A 17,077-nucleotide genomic window follows, 5' to 3' on the forward strand; every position below is an offset into this window, starting at 1 on the left:
GACTGGATAAAATCACAGAACGCTTGTAAAAAAAAGCAGAAATGGATAGTTGCTTTGGTGTGACAAGTATGCTGAAAATCTATGATGTAAAACTGCACTACTGATTGGAATACACAAAAGTACAAACCAGCTAAGCTCTAAAAAAAAAATTATGAAAACTGAAAAATATTAATGTGTAGGAAGAGCCATAGAAAAGAAAAATAATATGCTCATTGTTCACAGTAAATGTTAGTATCTGGTAGAGATAAAATAATTGTAATTGGTATTTATTTTCCACATGTAACACAGATACAATTAAATAAATTTCAGAACTTCTCAGTTTTTCATTTACAACAACAGAACATCACAGTGGGCAAAAGTTTTCCTCACTTACTCCAAATTAAATATCCAATAAATTAAAACCAAACAATGGAAAACCCAGGATGGAATGTAAAAGTATTAGAGAAGGAAAGTTGCCACTCACCATATAGCAGAGATGCTGAGTCACGATAGGCACAACAAAAAGATTCACACAATTAAAGCTTTTGCCCATTAAGCCCTTTGTCAGCAATAGACACACACACACACACACACACACACACACACACTCACACTCACACAAACACAACTTTCACACACGTCTGCAGTCTTAGACAACTGAAACCACACTTCGAGCAGCAGCACCAGAGCATGATGGGAGTGGCAACTGGGTGGGGGTAAGGAGGAGGCTGGGGCGTGGAGGGGGAGAGATAGTATGGTGGGGGGGGGGGGGGTGGCAGACAGTGAAGTGCTGCAGTTTAGACAAAGGGCAGAAGAGAAGGTGGGGATGGGATGGGGTTAAGTAGCACAAAGGAGAGAAATAAAAAGAAATTAAAAGACTGGGTGTGGTGGTGAAATGACAGCTGTGTAGTGCTGGAATGGGAAAGGGAGGGGGTTGGATGGGTGAGGACAGTGACTAACGAAGATTGAGGCCAGGAGGGTTACGGGAATGTAGGATGTATTGCAGGGAAAGTTCCCACTTGCGCAGTTCAGAAAAGCTGGATTTGGTGGGGAGGATCCATATGGTAAAAGCTGTGAAGCAGTCATTGAAATGAAGGATGTCATGTTTGTCAGTGTGCTCAGAAACAGGGTGGTCCACTTGTTTCTTGGCCACAGTTTGTTGGTGGTGATTAATGCAGCACAGTGGTTGCAGGTTAGCTTATAGATCACGTGAGTGGTTTCACATGTACCACTGCCTTTGATAGGATAGGTGATGTTTGTGACCAGACTGAAGTCTGGAAGGTGGAAGGATGTATGGGACTGGTCTTGCATTGAGGACTATTACAGGGAGCCATGAGGTAAGGGACTGGGAGCATGGGTTGTGTAAGGATGGATGAGTATATTGCGTAGGTTCGGTGGGCAGCGGAATACCACTGTGGGAGGAGTGGGAAGTATAGTGGCCAGGATATTTCTCATTTCACGGCATGAAGAGAAGTAATTGCAACCCTGGCGGAGAATGTAAAAAATGGCTCTGAGCACTATGAGACAACAGCTGAGGTCATCGGTCCCCACGGAGAATGTAATTCGGGTGCTCCAGTCCTGGGTGGTACTGACTTACGAGGGGAAGGCTCCTCCATGGCTGGATGATGCGGCTTTGGGAGGTGGTGGAAGACTGGAAAGATAAGGCACGGGAGATTTGTTTTTGTACTAGGTTGGGAGGATAATTACGGTCAGTGGAGGCTCAAGTGAGACCCTCGGTATACTTTGAGAGGGACTGCTCATCACTGCAGATGTGACGGCGATGGGTGGCTAGGCTGTACAGAAGAGACTTCTTGGTATGGAAAGGGTGACAGCTGTCGAAATGGAGGTATTGCTGGTGGTTAGTAGGTTTGATATGGACGGAGGTACTGATGTAGCCATCTTTGAGGTGGAGGTCAACATCTAGGAAGGTGGCTTGTTGGGTTGAGTAGGACCAGGTGAAGGAAATGGGGGAGAAGTTGAGTTTCTGGAGTAATGTGAATAGGGTGTCTTCACCTTCGGTCCAGACAGCAAAGATGTCATCAATGAATCTGAACCAGGTAAGGGGTTTAGGATTCTGGTTTTTTAGGAAGGATTCCTCTAGATGGCCCACAAATAGGTTGGAATAAGATGATGCCATGCAGGTGCTCATATCCATACCCTGTATTTTTTTGTAGGTAATGCTTCAAAGTTGAAGTAATTATGGGTGAGAATATAGTTGGTCATGGCAACTCGGAAGGAGGTTGTTGGTTTGTAATCCATAGAACATCGGGAAAAGTACTGTTCGATAGCAGTAAGGCCATGGGCATTAGGAATGTTAGTGTACAGGGAGGTGCATCCATTTCGGCTGCGCGCAACAGACGGCCTCAAGACCACGCTGATTGTTGGTGCAGCATCTTATGTTCCACATTACTCCCGCTGATATAATTAATCCTATACTTTTGAACTGATCACTCTACCTGTGTCAGCTGCCATATTTCTGTGTATTATCTCTCGCACCTTTCTGGTGCCACACGATCTTCTATCTCTACCTACGAACCCCTCCCCACACCCCTCACTTTCTCCATTCTATCCATGTTTGCACCCACTAAATCCACCTGATCTAGTCACATCTGCCGTCCCCCTTCTTCATGCTTCTCTGCCCAAACCTGTTACCCACAGTAATATACATATATTTATTAAGTATTAGTTATTCTCTACTTTGATCCTTGATAATTCTTGCCAATTTGAGTGAGTTTTCGCCTTCCGCTATCATCGTCTTCCTTAGATTTCATCTCGTTTTTTTCCCTTGTGCATCCATTTCGTCCTTTTCGTATTTTTCACACATATTTGGGTGTACTTTTGCGTAATTTTTCCAATGTAATTTTACTTTTTTACGTAATTTTTTGCATTTTTTGCACCACCATGGATCTTTGCTCCTTCCATTTACGTCAATATAGAAAAGTTCCCTTATCCCTAGCCAGACCCCAGTCCCACATACTGTTCCTGCGTTGTTGCTTAGCTCGTGAAATCCCCCCTAATGGCCTTACCATCAAATTACCCATCTCTGGTTGCCACCCCTCCTTTCACAATGACCTCCAGCTGTTCAGATTCCGCCAATCTTTAGTCCTCACCAACATAGTCCTGCAAAATCATACCAATCAAGCCCAATTCTCCTTGCAGTACCTTCTCTCCATCTGCAAAATTCTCCTGCTATGTAATCCCAAATTCCTGGAACCCATAACACACATTGGAACTCTTGCCCTGCAGCAACTTGAGTAACATGGACATCACCACCTCAAAAAGCTCTCTATCCTGCTCACTTCCTATTCCCGCCTTGGAGTACCACTGTCCACCACTTCTACAACAACCTCGAAACCTCCCCCACGTCCCCTCATAGCTGAGAAACTCTGTCTCGCAGACCTACTACACTTACCCCACCCTCTAAAACTCCCTCCTGACACCGCACTGAACCCAGAACCTAAACAGACCCACAACACATTCATGAACTTTTCCTCCAGAAGCCTTAGCCCCGCAGAAATATCAGTCCTTTACAAAGACCTCACCTTATGCCTCACTCCCAAATTCAATCATGCAAGACTAGTTAAAGACCTTCTCTCCTTTCCGTCTCCACAGTGGAAACACTTTCTCGCCACCAACCCGACCAATCAGACTCAACCAAAGACCAATATTGCACCTTGCCTAACTCAGTTCACTCTTCTCTCCAACCGTGATCCAACCCCAGTGCCTCCAAGCCACCCCCTGTTAACTTTCCAGAATTTCTTAACCTCGAATCTTGCCTCACCATCAATTCCCAAATCCCTCAACATGCAAACTGACCTTACATCTGCAGAAAGAACCACAGTCCACCATCTAAAAACTGAACCCAAGCTTATAATCCTACCTGCAGACAAAGGTTCCACCACTGTTGTTTTGAACCGCAAGGATTACATGGCAGAAGGTCTCCATCAGCTGTCAGATACTTCCACCTACAAACCTTGCCACAGTAACCCCATTCCAGTAATCCAGCAGGATCTCCAGTCACGACTCAAATCCTTTGGCCCGTCCCAGAACCACTCCGCAGAGTCTATCTTACCACTTACCCCACCCACTCACCACACTCCCACCTAAAGTCCATAAACTGATAGAATCTCTGCTCTAATAGACCAACACCTTCAACCTATAACCCAGAACCTATCCTCCTATATAAAAGATACCAACCATTTCCACCACTGACTCTCCACAGTTCCTGTCCCTTTACCACATGGTGCCCTGCTCATCATTATTGATGCCACCTCCCTGTACACTAACATTCCTGATGCTCATGACCTTACTGCTATGGAACACCACCATTCAAGATGTTCTATGGATTCCAAACCAACAACTTCCTCCAAGTTGCCATGACCAACTATATCCTCACCCACAATTAGATCTCCTTTGAAGGCACTACCTATAAATAAAGACAGGGTATGGCTGTGGGCACCCGCATGGCACCATCCTATTCCAACCTATTCATGGGCCATCTAGAGGAATCCTTCCTAAAAAACCAGAATCCTAAACCCCTCACCTGGTTCATATTCATTGATGACACCTTTGCTATCTGGATTGAAGGTGAGGACACCCTATTCACATTCCTCCAGAACCTCAACAACTTCTCCCCCATTTGCTTCACCTGATCCTACTCAACCCAACAAGCGACCTTCCTAGATGTTGACCTCACCTCAGACATAACTACACCAGTATCTCTGTCAATATCAAACCTACTAACCACCAACAATACCTCCACTTCGACAGCTGTCACCCTTTCCATACCAAGAAGTCCCTTCCGTACAGCCTAGCCACCTGTGGTCGTCACATCTGCAGTATCTCTGTCCATATCAAACCTACTAACCACCAACAATACCTCCACTTCGACAGCTGTCACCCTTTCCATACCAAGAAGTCCCTTCCGTACTGCCTAGCCACCTGTGGTCATCACATCTGCAGTGACAAACAGTTCCTCTCAAAATATACCGAGGGTCTCACTGAAGCCTTCACTGACTGTAATTATCCTCACAACCTAGTAAAAAAACAAATCTCCCATGCCTTATCTTTCCAGTCTTCCACCACCTCCCAAAGCCCCACCATCTAGCCATAGAGGAGTATTCCCCTCGTAACTCAGTACCACCCAGGGCTGGAGCAACTGAATTACATTCTCCGCCAGGGTTTCAATGAGAAATATCCTGCCCACTATCCTTCCCACCCTCCCACAGTGGTATTCCGCTGCCCGCCGAATCAACGCAATATACTCATCCATCCTTACACAACCCATGCTCCCAATCCCTTACCTAATGGCTTATACCCTTGTAATAGACTTCAAAGCAAGACCAGTCCCATACATCCTTCCACCAGCACCTACTACAGTCTGATCACAAACATCACCTATCCCATCAAAGGCAGGGCTATCTGTGTAACCAGTCACGTGATCTACAAGCTATGCTGCAACCACTGTGCTGCCTCCTATGTGGGCATGACAACAAACAAGCTGTCTCTCCATATTAATGGCCACCAACAAACTGTGGTCAAGAAATAAGTGGACCACCCTGTTTCTGAGCACACTGACAAACATGACATCCTTCATTTCAATGACTGCTTCACAGCTTTTACCATATGGGTCCTACCCACCACATCCAGCTATTCTGAATTGCACAGGTGGGAACTTTCCCTGCAATACATCCTACGTTCCCATAACCTTCCTGGCCTCAATCTTTGTTAGTCACTGTCCTTCCCGATTCAGCCCCCTCCCAGTTCCCATTCCAGCACTACACCGCTGTCATTTCACCGTCACACCCAGTCTTTTAATTTCTTTTTATTTCTCTCCTTTGCACTACTTATTCCCACTCCCTCCCCACCTTCTCTCCTGCCCTTCATCTAAACTGCAGCACTTTACTGTCTGCCAGTCCCACCATACTATCCCTCCCCCTCCCCACCCCAGCCTTCTCCTTACCCCAACCCAGTCGCCACTTCCATCATGCACTGATGCTGCTGCTCGCAGTGTGGTTTCAGTTGTCTCAGACTTCAGACGTGAGTGCAAGTTGCATTTGCGAGAGTGTGTGTGTGCGCGCATGTGTCTATTGCTGACAAAGGCCTTAATGGCTGAATGCTTTAATTGTGTGAATGTTTTTGTTGTGCCTATCGCGACTCAGAATCTCCGCTATATGGTGAGTGGCAACTTTCCTTCTCTAATACTCTTACAATAATTAATACATATATCTTCACAATAACACTAAATTAATGGACCTACAATGCAACATACTTTCTAAAAAGGAAAGCCATAATAAATCGTATTTCATGTGCAACTTATACACAACATTAATATTTTTATTTCTGACCTTTAACAAGATTTATTTAGGTACATACATATTATTTTATAGTGTTTTCACTGAGGCTTTTCAGCAAAAGTCTACATAAACAACACAGATTCTTTCAATTGTGAAATGATATTTAATTTTGATAATGTTTACCTACTGTATTTCTTGTAGCCAAAATTGCCTTGTCTGCTAGAAGAGATAACAGCTTTGCAATATTAGGTACCAGTTCATGTAGGACATCAGTGTTGGAATCATTCAATAGGAACACCATATCTTTCAAGACCAGACACTGAACATCACGATGCAGAGATGACATTACCTGAAAAGTTTAGAAATCACTAGCAAAAACTGTTGAAATTTATTATTCTTCACTTATTTACTGCATGTATCAGTTGGAAATTCATGCTTTGAAATGTAATTTAATTGCATATGGAAGTAAACTGAACAAAAAGTATCTATATGTATGGGATGGATTCTTCATCCAACACACTCTTTTATAAATACAGACAGCCTTTTAAAATGCATTTTATATCTTTGTCTGTTGGTCAGTGCTGAACAATTCATCAGGGTCAGGCTGTGGAGCTGGTCAGTACCACCCAGCAAACACTCGATTCTTTACAGAATGCCGCGCGGGATTAGCCGAGCGGTCTGGACGCTGCAGTCATGGACTGTGCGGCTGGTTCCGGCGGAGGTTCGAGTCCTCCCTCGGGCATGGGTGTGTGTGTTTGTCCTTAGGATAATTTAGGTTAAGTAGTGTGTAAGCTTAGGGACTGATGACCTCAGCAGTTAAGTCCTATAAGATTTCACACACACTTTACAGAATTCAACTGCCATGTATAAAGCAGCTTCAAATTAATTTTAATTGTGCCTGTTTGCATCTTATTAATCATCTTTACAGTAAGTAGTAATCTGTCTTTTCCTACATCACTGGCATTCCTACCTTGAGTTTGCATTGTTTGACTACTTTACAAATGAGTTACTGTGTTAAATATTTAATGTTGAACATACAAAGAAGAAAAAGTTTGCCATTTGCTTGAAATTATGTTTAAAGTTTGTTGTAAGTCACTAAGTGATCTCACTATCAAACACTGCATAAATATAGCCACGTAATTTGTGCTTCATTTTAAGCAGAAGTAATTTTTTCACTCATCTCACCTCTGGCAACCTGCTGCATCAGCAGCACCATTCTCACTGTCATCAGCACACACCCAGAGGAGGGTTGGAGGGGGGCCGGGATGCCATTGCAGTTTGTCACTAAGTGTGGTATAGTTTGTTCTCCAATAAAATGTATGACCAATAATGATATTTCCTTGAGCAACTGTCAGTCATCATCCTGACAACAACAAGCAGCCTCAACTCATTGCTGCTACTGCAGGTGTCATCCTTCCTGGGTCTCTACATTCCCATTCAAAGATATGAAAACTTCCTCCAGGGTTGCTGAAAATAATTTAAACAATGTGAAATCTCCTTCCTTGACTCCTCTTTCATTTCTAAATTTCCCGATATCCTGATGAAGTCTGATGGAGGTCTACAGCATTGACATATAATGCACCGGTTGGCAAATCTCACAGCAAGGTTAAAATGAAGGACTGAAATGCAAAAGTAGGACAAAAACTAAACATTGATTTGTCAGTGGGAAACTTCAGACATTATATTGGAAATGATGTAGTCATAAAGTAGTAGTATTTGCCAAGAAAAATGAAATATTTGTGCTTAACACATTATCCTGAGAAAAATAAATAGAAAATGGAGATGGTGAAAACCAAATGGAACTAAAACAAAAATAAATTTTATTATAAAATAAGGAAATTGTACAGCATGTGACAATTCTAAAACATTCAATTTTCATGAGTTACAGACTTGCAATACGTACAGGAAAAACATACTCAAACCTTGAAAGAAATACTCATATGGCATTAACTCAGAAATGTCAATTATGCATCTTTGTTTAAAAACAAATGAACATTAAAACAAGCTACAAATTAAGCATATCAAACAATCGGGATCACTCAGACATAAATGAAAGTGTAATTATTTAACACAGCTTTTTATACTAACAGTAAAAATTTTACAGATTTCAAGAAGCCAAAAGAAAAGGAAGTATCACATGAAATGAGACGGCTATTAATGAGAAGGGAAGAAGAACTTAATAGAATATACTCAATGAAACAAAATCAAACAATGGAAACTCCAGGTAGGAATATCAACAATATACATAAATATGACGCCCTAAGTCACAGACAGGCACAATCAAATGACACTTACACATACACTTTCAGCCACAGCCTTCATGGGAAAAAGATAGACACACATCATTCACCCACACAAGCAAGCGCACCTCACGAACACATGACCACCAACTCCGGTAGCATAGAGAACCTGTCTATTCCCCTTTTATTTAGGTATAGACCATGTCTAGTACATCCCCATTTTCCAATTGCTGCAATAGGCACTGTATGCATATGAGATTTCATTTCAGTCAGCAGCAGTCTTCTCAACTCTGTGTCAATATGGCTCAGTTAACAAGTGGAAATTTTAAAATTAAGAGTAAAAACTATTTTTAATTTATTGTGTCAGAGAAACTATGAACTGGCAAGAGAAATACACAAAGGAGTTTTGTGGCAGTTTACAACTAATTGGAATAACTTTGGTGGTCAAACAATATTTGACGTCAATTTTATTGGAATGTTTGTTTTTCACCTAAAATTATGTAACCACTAGTTAATATAAGCATTAACAGGAAGAATTACTGATGGAAGAAGAAGAATGAAGTGCAGTTGTTCATTTAAGTTTAAACTGTAAGTTACAAAAAGAGATAAATTTAAATATTTTGTACTCTGGCTTTCCTTCAAGATGAATACACCTTTGCCTTTAAACAGTTCTGGAGACAGGAAGAAGAAATGAAAAATGAGACTTGAAGTAGAAGATAAAAAGTCTCAAGTCTACATTAAGTAAAAGTAGGTAGGTGGGTCAATAGGTGCATCCTGAGATGGGCTTGAGATACAAATTTCAGTATCCAGCAAGGTGTGATTAGAAAGACATGAAAAAAGGCTAGTCACATAAAGACTTGGAACAACCTCTGAAATATCTATAAGATGATCAGTAAAACACTATAATGCAATGTGACAGGTAAGAAAATTTAGAAATACCACTGAGAAAATGAGTATTATACTGAACTGACTAATTATATCAGAAGGGAATTATTTCCATAGATTTAGTAATTAGTTACATGTATTATGTTTTTGTGTATAGTGACTCTACAATACTTCTATAAGAATATTTCGATGATTTCTCTGAAAGGAATGTCTCTCACAAGATCAAGTCATAACTGTTCCAATCTGTTCCAGATCTTTTTAATATTGTAATTGAGAAGACGATGACAGATTAGTCATTTTCAATAAGCACTGTGTTCTCTGTAAATAAATGTTTATCGAAAATATACATCTTAGAACCTCCAAAAATATTCTTTTTAGGTTAATGTGGTGTAGTTGGTAATGACAAATTACTCCTCTTTTGTGTATGTTGTTTTAAACTTGTTTCAAAATGTTAATTTCATCATGTTTATGGGGGAAGAAAATACGAAGTAGCTGACTGTGAACATAAGTTATGATGTGCTAACATAAACATTAAAATAACAACTACAAAAGACTTTCATAAGTGATGAAATGATCTAGTAACAATGATTGCTGACTACAATAACATAAATGAGTACTTAGAAGATAGAGAAAAGATAAAAACAGGCAACAAGATGGTTTAATTATTCTTTTGCATGATAGGAGTAACAGTGTGTCAACTTTAAAAAGAAAACAATGTGTACAGGTGCTGTTTACAAATAGAATGGTGCACTCATATATGTGTAGTGTGGTAGGAGGTAGGTCAGGTTTAACAAGTAAGGAGGAGCTACACTTCTGATTTAGGTTGGGGACGATACTGTATAAAGGGGAACCATTACTGAGAAGAAACAGAGAAAGGCTAATTTGAACTACAAAAGAAAATGTGTCTGAAGAAGGAGGTGTAAAATTTAATTTGAATAAAGGTGTATTATTTAATATCATCAATGTTGTGAATAATATAACTACCATGAGTTGCAGAACCTTGAGAAAAATATGTAATAACGAAAATATTAAAGATATGAGGAAGACCGAGTCTGTACAGCAGAAAGGACAGAGAATAAAAAGAGAAAGTAACTATGACACAAAATCCATTCGAAAGTTTATGGTTCCTAAATCCTCAGAATTTAATTTCACCTACATTGTCATTAATGTGGGGAAATAGCAGGAAAGTTAAAGGGGGGAGGCACTGTCATGAGTGGTAAAATACCAGTGGTTATAGGATTCAGAAAAGACCCTTTTTTAGGGTAGGGAGGACAGAAAGAAAACAAATTTTAAGAGAGGTTAGAACTGAGACAAACCTTCAGTTTGAGAAAGAAATCAAAAAACATAATTCCAGCTTATTACATCAACATAAACAGCCATTGGTTAAGAATTTTCAACTGTCAGCAGATATTTTAACTCCATCCAATTTTAAGTCAGTCAATGTGAAATGTCAGCTATCTTTATTGCATCAAAATATTCGAGGACTGAGAAATAAAATTAATGAATTAACTATCTGCATAGATGAATTAGAGTCTTCAAACCCAGCTGACATAATCTGCCTCTCTGAACATCATGTGACCACTGGTATAGAACTTTTAAGTGTTACAGGGTTTAGGTTAGCATCTCACTATTGTAGATCAGAAATGGAGAAAGGAGGAGTTGCCACATTCATCAGGAACTGTCATAAATTTAAGAACATAGACATTCATAAATTTTGCCTAGAACAGCATATGGAAGCATGTGCAACAGAATTAGAATTTCACAAAAAATCTTTCATAATATTAAGTGTATATCGAGCACCTGCAGGTAACTTTAATCTGTTTGTAAACCACCTTGAAGCTGTACTGGCCCATTTAACAACCAAAAACAAAGAAATAGTGGTTGCTGGTGATTTCAATGTAGATTTCCTTAAAGACTTTCCCAATAAGAACCTATTTGAGTTAGTACCACTATCATTCAACTTAATTCCCACAGTAAAGTTCCCCACTAGGATAACCACTTGCTCACAAACAGCCATTGATAATATCTTTATGGAAAAGTCAAATGAACAAAATTATATTACAAAACCAATAGTCAATGGCCTCTCAGACCATGACATGCAGTTCCTTCTGTTAAATGTTAATACTGAACAAGATATAAAATCTGTTAAATCTGAGCTCAAGAGGGTAATCAGTAAGCCAAAAATTGATTATTTTAGGACACTCCTCAGAGACATTCACTGGACTGATGTTTACAGTGCTCATGGCATGAATGAAAAATATAACATTTTTGCTAATAAAGTGCTTACCTTATTTGAACACTGCTTTCCCCCAAAACTTACCAAGGTTAGAGCAAAGTCTACAAAGAAGCCATGGATTACTCGAGGAATAGGGGTATCTTGTAAAACAAAAAGAAAACTGTATCTGTCAATCCGAAACATTTCCAATGTTGATGCTATAGCACATTATAAGAAATACTGCAAAGTATTAAAGACTGTAATACGGATGTCAAAGCAAATATATTACAAGGAAAAGATAGTCATATCAGATAACAAAATAAAGACAATATGGGATATAGTGAAGGAGGAGACCGGTAGAACCAGACATGAAGAGGAACAAATAGCATTAAGAGTAAATGATGCATTGGTGACAGATGTGTATAGTGTTGCAGAACTTTTTAACAAACATTTTATAACTGTTACTGAAAAGATGGGGTTGTCAGGTTCGGTAGATGCTGCTATGGATTACCTTAGACCAGACATTTCAAGTAACTTCCATAATATGAATTTGACCCTCACTACCCCAACAGAAATAATGTCCATCATAAAATCTTTAAAATCAAAAACATCTAGTGGGTATGATGAAATATCAACAAAGTTAATTAAAGAATGTGATTCTGAGCTAAGTAACATATTAAGCTATCTGTGTAACCAGTCGTTTATCAGTGGAATATTTCCCGAATGGCTGAAATATGCTGAAGTTAAGCCACTGTTTAAGAAGGGAGATAAAGAAATAGCATCAAATTTCCGTCCAATTTCACTGTTGCCAGCATTCTCAAAAATTTTCGAAAAAGTAATGTACAGTCGTCTTTATAACCATCTTATCTCAAATAACATACTGTCAAAGTCACAGTTTGGATTTCTAAAAGGTTCTGATATTGAGAAGGCTATCTACACTTACAGTGAAAATGTACTTAATTCATTAGACAAAAAATTGCAGGCAACTGGTATATTTTGTGATCTGTCAAAGGCATTTGACTGTGTAAATCACAATATCCTTTTAAGTAAACTAGAATATTATAGTGTAACAGGAAATGCTGCAAAATGGTTCAAATCTTATATCTCTGGCAGGAAACAAAGGGTGTTATTAGGAAAGAGACATGTATCAAGCTATCAGGCATCATCCAACTGGGAACTAATTACATGTGGGGTCCCACAAGGTTCCATTTTGGGGCCCTTACTTTTTCTTGTGTATATCAATGACCTTTCATCAGTAACATTACCAGATGCCAAGTTTGTTTTGTTTGCTGATGATACAAACATTGCAATAAATAGCAAATCAAGTGTAGTCTTAGAAAGATCAGCCAATAAAATATTTGTAGACATTAATCACTGGTTCCTAGCCAATTCTTTGTCACTAAACTTTGAAAAAACACACTACATGCAGTTCAGAACTTGTAAGGGGTGTCCCAAGAGTATATGTCTAACATATGATGACAAGAAGATAGAAGAAGTGGACGGTGTTAAATTCTTGGGATTACAGCTTGATAATAAATTCAACTGGGAGGAGCACACCACAGAACTGCTGAAGCGTCTTAACAAATCTCTGTTTGCAATGCGAATTTTGTCAGACATAGGGGATATAAAAATGAAAAAGCTGGCATACTATGCTTACTTTCATTCCATAATGTCATATGGGATTATTTTCTGGGGTAATTCATCAAGCCAAGCTAAAGTTTTCCGGGCACAAAAACGTGCAGTAAGAATTATATGTGGTGTGAACTCAAGAACATCCTGCAGAAGCCTGTTTAGGGAACTAGGGATACTAACTACAGCTTCCCAATATATTTATTCCTTAATGAAATTTGTCATTAAAAATATATCACTTTTTCAAACCAATAGCTCAATTCATGGAATCAATACTAGAAATAAGAATAATCTTCACAAGGATTTAAAGTCACTTAGTCTTGTACAAAAAGGTGTGCATTATTCAGGAACACACATTTTCAATAACTTGCCAGCAGCCATAAAAAGCTTAACAACCAATGAAATTCAGTTTAAGAGAAGCCTAAAGGATTTATTGGTGGCCAACTCCTTCTACTCCATTGATGAATTTCTGAGGAAAACCAACTGATTTGTATATAAGTACAACATATCTTCTGCACAATTTCAGTGCAGTAATGTGTTCACTGAAAATTTGTGTGTGTGTGTGTGTGTGTGTGTGTGTGTGTGTGTGTGTGTGTGTGTGTGTAAGTATAATCTAACTTCTGCACCATTTCAGTGCAGTAATGTGTTCATTGTAAATAAGTATTACAGTAGTTGTATTACATGTTTCTTACCTTATAAATAAATAAAAAACTTTTTTATTTTAAATTCAGTGCAATAGTATTTGTAAAATGACTCTTAGTGTTCATTAAAAAATGACGATCATTCCACTTGGGACCTGTGGAATGGTACATTAGCTTATTTGTTTTAGTTTAAATATTTGTCATGTATTGTTGTTTTTCTGACATGTTCCACATCCTGGAGGACCTCCTCACTACGGATCAATTGGAATGAAAGTAAATCTAATCTAATCTAATCTAATCTAATGAAATTTGCTTTTAAGATTCATTCCATGTTGAGAATCTGTGATGGGACATTATAAGTAACAGATCCTGTTATTATGTTAAGTTGATAATGTACACATTTTAATGTCAGTATATGGTTTATTAATACAAATTGACTTCCAATGTTCTTTAAAACAAGTTACAATTGTGGTACCGGTATTTATTTTCTTGTCAGTAATAACAGCACAGTTGGAGAAGAAGTCAAGTCTGTCACAGCGGTGAACATCTACATCTATATCCTCCTCCACATCAGCACTCTGCAAGCCACCTGACACTGCATGACAGAGGGAACTTCTAGTATGACTAATTGATCCTCCATTCCCTATTTCATTCACAAATAGTGGATGGAAAGAATGACTGTCGATAAGCCTCTGTATTAGCTCTAATTTCTCAAATTTTATCGTCGCGTTCATTTTGCAAGATATGTTGGAGGAAGTAATATATTTTCAGACTCTCTTGAAATTACAACAGTAAACCTCAACATGCTGCAAAATGCCTCTCTTGTAGTGTCTGCCACTGGACCTTGATGAATACTTCTGTAATGCTCTTGTGCCAACCAAATGATCCTGTAATGAAACTGCTGCTCTTCGTTGGATATCCTCCATCTCTTCTATCAGTCCCACCTGGTAAGGAGCCCATATTGATGAACAATAGTAAAGAATGGGTCAAACAAGCATCTCATAAGCCTCCTCTTTCGTGGATGAGTTACCTTTCCTTAAGACACTTCCTATGAATCTCAGTCTCGCATCTGCTTTTCCTGCTGTTTGTTTTACTTGGTAGTTCGATTAAGATCACTCTGAGCAGTTACTCCTAGATATTTTATGGTCAAGAATATAACAAGGTAACAAAGAACTGTATTCCATCATATGATATCCATAACAACACCTCAAGGCAGCCAAGAAGCCACTCTGCCATGCTGCAGCCTTCAACTGGACTGGTCCTGTAAATTGTGAGAAAGTTACAGAGGGTGTTAGGGCCATGTTGACATTAGTCTGAGGGTGGCTGGGTGAAAAGGATCAATGAGAATGTGTTGGATACCATTACAGGTGCAAAACTGTGTGAAGTGATAAGAATTAAATTTCATCCCATTGTCAGCAATCAAGGTGCATGGGGTGCCTTCAAAGCAAAGACTTTTTACGAGACTGTGAAGGTATCAGCAGGACTGACCTGAGACATGCAGAAGACGAAAGGGAATTTAGAAAAGGTATCACTCATGACCAAACATATAGAGCACAACATCAAGTCAGAAAAATCCAAGTGGACACCGCTCCCATATTCAGCAGCATCAGGCTAGGGGGAGAACTCCTGGGGAGGTGCAGCTTGAAAGACCTGAGAGACAGAACACCAGTGGACCATGTCCACAATGTTGGAGTCAGTATTTGGCCAGAACACATGTTGTTACACCAAGCTTTTCAAGAGGGACTGCTGCAGATGGGCAGTGTGCAGAAGGCATGACACTCTTGGCTGAATCGGAGGTGGCATTAGGATGCGACAGTGGTTTTTGCCCAAGACTCACAACAGTACTCCATGATTTAGGTGTAGCTGATGCCAGCATAGCCAGAAGAGATGAAATTTGGGTCCATGGTATGTCCATGGCCCTCCATGTTTTACAAATGAAAACAAAATGGCTTAACGTTGTGTTCTTGTGGGTGGCGGATGTAACATCAAGCAATGTTATGGTAAATGTGGAAATGGCCACATTCAAGTCTGAATCAAGCTAGAAGCACATCAATTCATTCTTCAAAATATATTCTCTGAGTGTGAATTCCTTGGTATGAGTTGTGTTAGATATAGATATGCTACCCCTTAGCGATATAAGAAGATTTGTACCAGACTGGGACTAGTACCCAGATTTCCTGCTTATCTGAGTAGTGACCTTAACCACTTCAGCTATCCATGCACACTCCCCAGACCAAACCAAACCTCCATATGTCACACTGTCTATGCCCTTATGTCATTTTCTTATCTTTATTTTTATTTGAGTCATCATCAGTCTTCTGACTGGTTTGATGCAGCTCTAGTGCCACGGAAGTCATTCCCTGATTTCTTAATAGATTTCGTATCACCCTTCCCTTCTACTTGTCAATGTTTTCCACATACTCATTTCCTCTTCGATTTTGCACAGAATCTCCTCATTTCTTACTTTATCAGCCCACCTAATTTATAACACTTGTCTGCAACACCACACCCCAAATGCTTCGATTTTCATCTGTTCCAGTTTTGTCACAGTCTGTGTTTCACTACCATAAAATGCTGTCACCAAATGTACATTCTCAGAAATTTCTTCCTCAAATTAAGCCCACTGTGTGATACTAGTAGACCTCTCTTGGCCAGGAATGCCCTCTTTGCCAGTGCTAGGCTGCTTTTGAATTCCTCCTTGCTCCATCCATCATTGGTTATTTTGCTGGCTAGGTAGTAGAATTCCTTAACTTCATCTGCTTCATGACCATCAGTCCTGATATCAAGTTTCTTGCATTTCTCATTTCTACTACTTCCCACTACTTTTGTCTTTCTTCAATTCCCTCTCAATACATATTCTTTACTCATTAGACTGTTCATTCCATTCAGTAGATTATGTAGTTCTTCTTCACTTTGACTCATGATGGCAATGAGATTAGCAAATTTTATCGCTGATATCTCCCACAAGTCCAACACATCATCCAAGTCATGGGAGATGGGCAATGGCATGAAGTAGGGGATTTCCTGTAGGAGCGAGGTCTTGTACAGTGGTGACTATGTGTGCCCAGCGACTGCTACAGTAGCTGTGAAGGTCCTGCAGGAACCCTGAAAAGTAACGGCTAAAGGAACTCTGGTGAAGCTACAATAGGCCCAGCAAGCCAGTAGTGGATTCTGACTTCTGCTTTCAAAAAC

This window comes from Schistocerca americana, chromosome 4 (genome assembly GCF_021461395.2).
Source record: "Schistocerca americana isolate TAMUIC-IGC-003095 chromosome 4, iqSchAmer2.1, whole genome shotgun sequence".
Classification (NCBI taxonomy): domain Eukaryota; kingdom Metazoa; phylum Arthropoda; class Insecta; order Orthoptera; family Acrididae; genus Schistocerca; species Schistocerca americana.